Here is a 5,633-nt window from a genome sequence, read left to right on the forward strand (position 1 = left end):
GTTTTATTCACGGAAAAAAATCTTTCTCAGTAAAATGTTCTTAGTTTGTCTATTTGTATCCCTAATTTCTGCATTTATTTATTTTATTAAAAGATACATGTTAAAGTCCTCCATACCCCACCAGGGATAAGGGTGTACAGAAAATGGATGGATGGATGGATGGATGGATGGATGGATGGATGGATGGATGGATGGATGAATGGATGGATGGATGGATGGATGGATGGATGGATGGATGGATGGATGGATGGATGGATGGATGGATGGATGGATGGATGGATGGATGGATGGATGGATGGATGGATGGATGGATGGATGGATGGATGGATGGATACAAGTTGGATTTGCTGCTGACTTTAAAGTAAGCAGGAGTGAAAATATATTTATATGTAAAAATGCATTGATATGAATTTTTGGAGATGTTGTTCTTGATAATGACGTTGTCTTCAACGACAGATACAACCGAGTCCAGAAACATGCTCTGCCACACTGCATTTTCTCCACTCTGTCTGCTCTGATATGTTTAACCCCCGAGCACCACCCCAAGAGAACCTCAGTGAAAAAAATGAGCTTACCCGGCTGAGTGTGGGATTTCCAGGAGCATTGTCTCAGCTTTTATTCTCATTAAGCTCCTGGGAGATGATGAGCCCTTTCCTTTTCTTCTCTGCAGCACGTAGAATTCGAATTACACCCCAGCGCAGCTTTTCTTCTGGGCCCTTTTATGGATCTCAGCTTCTCCTGCAGCAGGGTGGCAGATTATTAATCAGATTCATAAATAATAAAAGATGGCAGCGAGGCCCCTGGGCACCGGGGGCCACTGCTTCTTCCACGGCGAGGAGAAGTGATGGAGGATAACGCAGAGAGAACAATATTAACACAAAGCCGGCTGGATTTATTCAAAGTGTGCTTACCGTCCACCTAAAGAGGACTCTTTATAAAAAACCTGAGCCTTATTAATATTCTGCATGCAGCTCAGGACGGCTGCAGAAATTAACATGAGGCTAATCTCTCTCTTCCTCAGAGTGTTTAAGTTAATGGTGCTGCTCACCTGCTGCCGGAGAGAGAGCAGCCACTAAGTTTCTATACCAAGTGACCTTCACTGAGCTCAGATATTCTAACTTAATCTGTCTGCAGGATTTTCTTTTTTTTTTTCTTTTGTCACTAAGCTTCAGTAAGAGCAAATAAAAATATCAGCAGATCTTATAATCATTTTTTAATGACAGTGTAGGGAATATTTTTATCTTAATCATAATCCAGTTTTAATGTTAATGATTTATTAAATCAGTTTGGTCAGACTTCTGTCGACTTACAAGTGGCCTAAATAGGCCAGCGGACTTATTTAGAGTATAACTATGCAGTCAAAGGCAAATGATGAATATATATATATTTTTAAAATATGTTTCATAGAAAAATGTAATGTGGTGAGATCAGACAAAAATCTAACTTTTTGGACTATGTAAAACTCCTATATTGAGGAGATAAACTAATGCTGCACATCACACTGAACACACAGTCTCTCTCCTGGAGAGATGCTTTTCACAAGGAAAAACTGCACACCTGAGTTCACCTTTACTATGACATAAGCCCTAAATTTACACCACAGTTCCAAAGGAAATGTTTTGAGCAAAAGATGTTAACTTGTTAAAATGACCCAGTCAAAGCCCAGACCTAAATGCAAGTGAGATGTGGGAACTACAGGCTAAAGTGGTTCTGAGTATACTAAATAATTTTCAGTAATTTCAGTGCTTAATAGTGGTTGGTGTTAAAACACACTCTTAATTGATTGTGTAAATGAACCTGGTTGCCTTTTTACAAACCCAGAGCCAAGTCAGAGAGTTACTTCTGTAACTCAGAGCATTTCCACTTTACTGTAAACATTTCATCCAGTTAATGGATGTATTTGGGCATGAATTCAAAATTACAGGTTGAGACACATTCAGGTGTTAACGAGTTTACTTTATAATATAAAAATCCGTTTCTGTTGCAATTGTGGTGTATTATTAAGGGATCTAACAACAGATCTTGTTATCTGGAGAGAGATAACAGATAACAAGATCTGTTCCTCCTCCCCCTTTTTTATTGTTTCTGTGAAAGACTGAGATGCTTTTAACAAAAAAGACCATATTTTTCCCATATCTGCAAAGAGATGACATAATATTACCACCTCGCTCTAAACAGAAAGTTTAGAGCGAGATTTACAAACACCGGCTGCCGATATTAAAAGACAAAGTATTTAAGAACTAAGCAGGAAGAGGCCTTCATGTGTTTGATGGAAAATAATGAGTTTTAAGTGCACCTCTAAGCAATGTATTTAACTCTTTGTAAACTTGGTGTCAGTGACACAAAATAATGTGTTTCTGGTGCTACTCGGATATTTTTATTGTTTTTGAGGAGCAGTTTCTTTCTTTTGTGACTTTCGATTTTAAATTAAACAGATCAAAGGTAAATAAAGGAGATTTAAACATGGCATTCACAATGTTTTGATTGGCTGTTGTTCCATTTGAGTCCTTTCCTCTGGCCCAGGTCCAAATTTGTGCTGGAACAGAAACAGCTTTCGATTTGAGATCCAAAGTTTTCAGCATTGGAATCACATAACGGGCTGCACAGTGGCATAGTTGGTAGAGCTGTTGCCTTGCAGCAAGAATGTTCTGGGTTCAATTCCCGGCCCCTGTCTTTCTGCATGGAGTTTGCATGTTCTCCCTGTGCATGTGTGGGTTTTCTCCAGGTACTCCGGTTTCCTCCCACAGTCCAAAAAACATGACTGTCAGGTTAATTGGCCTCTCCAAATTGTCCCTAGGTGTGAGTGTGTGTGTGTGCGCATGATTGTGTGTCCTGTGTGTCTCTGTGTTGCCCTGCGACAGACTGGCGACCTGTCCAGGGTGTACCCCGCCTCTCACCCGAAACTTTAGCTGGAGATAGGCACCAGCACCCCTCCCGACCCCACTAAGGGACAAGGGTGCAAGAAAATGGATGGATGGATGGAATCACATAACATTGAGGTTAAGAATGCACTGTCGCTGGTTTAGCATTGGAACCGATTAAATGGAAAACAATGCTACGGTACACATGCATTTCTCAGATTGTACGTACGCAATCTCTCTAAGAAGTCTTGAGTCCGGTCCGAGGATTCCTCCTTGTGACATGGGTCTGAAACACCTCCCCCTGGGTTCTCTTTCTCCTTCAGCAGTAGCTTATTCACAGCAGATTCTCGGCCTTGATGTCGACATTTTATGCCCAAAGTTTAATAAGGAGAAAATGAACTTTATTTAACCACCCGAGACATTTAGACACAATGCATCCTTCACCTTCTGTCCAGTAATTTAAGTAGAAGGTGAACTCTGAACTAGCACCACCTCTAAGGTCAAGGCGACTTATCTGGCTGTGACCAGCACCCTGAGCCCCCAGAATGTGTAGGGAGGGAGGGGTGAATGAGTTGGCATAAAAGGGGCCAAACACAGGGGCCCTGAAGTAAGTGGCAATTTATGGTAATGAGAAGTGATCTTTCCTCGTGGACGCGATAACCTCGACGTTAATCCTCCCTTCTCGACCTTTCGATGCCCTCCTGTTCGACACTTTTATTACAGTTTAATCACTGCCCTCAAAGAGGACATGAACACACTGAAGGAAAAGCACACATTTGCATGTGATGCCTCAGACATTGTGTTTTTAATACCAGTTGATGTAATTTCCCATATTTATTTATAAGTGGTTTGATATAAGTGGTTTGATTTTTTTCAAATAACCTTATTTTGACAGGTTATTTGAATTAAAGGTTTAGGAGGGAAAAAAAAAACTATTTTAAGTGACTGAGAAGGAAGAACATTATTTGAGAGGTAAGAAAGAGTGACACAATTTAATGTTTACCTCAATCTTTAAAAAAAACACACATAAATATTTTAAGAACAACAACTAGAACCTAAAAGTTCTCTGAATGCTCTCAGAAAGATTCTGCTTTTTCTGCAAAGGACATAAATTGTAATTATTGACAATAAAACAATGATCCAACTATTCATGGATTTTTTTTTTCTTTAATTTCAGTAATGACATTTAAAGGGGCAGAAGTCCAAATTTGCCATAAACCACAGAGACAGCATTGGTACATACTGCCTTACATCAACAACTCAAGGCTCCTATATTCTCTGGCTTTATGTTGGACACGGACTCTGCACACACTGTTTGTGGACATTTGGGATTTGGAGAGTACAGACTGCATGCCTTCATTTCCCACAGTCTGAATGGAGCAGGTTTGATGAGCTAGTTGGGTGCCTAGCCCCATTTCTCTGCACACCTGTTAGTGCAGCACCTGGTGTCAATCTGGCTGATGTGTGTCCTTGCAACTGGTCATGGTGACTTTCAAACTTATCAGCTCCGTATTGCATAAAAACAGTTCATTATGAACACTACTTCCCACTGAGCTGTTTACTGTGTGACATTGAATACATCCATCCATCCATTTTCTTGACTCCCTTGTCCCTTAGTGGGGTCGGGAGACATTGAATACAAGTTAATTTAACCGCTACCTTTATATCTGGCAGATGTTCACTTTGAGTCCACATGGAGTCCCCTTTCAATACGTTGGAACCTCCATGTAAGGACGTATGACAAACTATGTGGGGGTCATTAGGTTGTTGAAGATAGTGTGTGAACTTCCCACCAACAATATCATTGGAGCTTTGTTTAATCTCCAATGCCTCAGTAAGGAGAGTGGCTGATCATGTTTATCCACAACAGAGTACCCATTTTCTGATGGCTACTTCTTGCAAGATCATTTCAATCATCTCAAACTCTTTCAGCATACTCCAATGTAAGTAGAGTACCTTTATGTTGTCAGTGAAACAATAACTCTGCATCTTGACTTGAACATACACCCCACTCTGATCTACTTATGAACATTAAAACACATCCGTGTGTCTCCGTCGTTGTTATATCGACTCTGCTTTATCAGAGAGCAGCTCAGATGAAGGCAAGAGCACAATTTTCACATATGTTTGCATCATTGCACATGACGATGAAGTTGCATGTATGTTGCATCATGAACCTAAAGATTTCCATCAAATAACAAGGAACCTTGTTTCCTCTCCAGATGGACAAAAAACATACAGAAGTGGAAATGAGTGGAAAATGCAACTGACAAACTATGAAAGCTGATTTAATGTATGACATTAAGATATTTTAAGGGTTGTGAGCCGTAATTTTTATTGACAAACATTTTCTCATTCTTTTCTTGTCATTTCATTTTCTTTTTTATTGTTAGAATCCCTTTTTATTTTCCCATTCTGTCTGGCAACACCTAAACAGATCTGTTTTGGTAAACCTTCTTCACATTTTGGCACAAATTGCAGGGGTTTTATTGGTCTCATTAAAAGGCATTTATTCTGATACAATGGAGATCAGAGTGAATGTTTAAAGCACCCTTAAGTTATGACTTAAGACAAATTCTGAGGCAACATAATTCATGAAAGCCACTGCTCCACCTCTCATATGTACAGTACACTCCTTTTGGTAGGTTTGTTATTTACCAATGCAAACAAGTGTCATATTTTAAGTAGTTCTACTGCTGCTCTAGTGGAATACTGAAAGTAACAAAGATGGAGAAAAGCATAGGGTCACATCAGCATTTTTAATATACTGTA

This window comes from Poecilia reticulata, chromosome 10, assembly GCF_904066995.2.
Source record: "Poecilia reticulata chromosome 10, P_reticulata-male-v2, whole genome shotgun sequence".
Classification (NCBI taxonomy): Eukaryota; Metazoa; Chordata; class Actinopteri; order Cyprinodontiformes; family Poeciliidae; genus Poecilia; species Poecilia reticulata.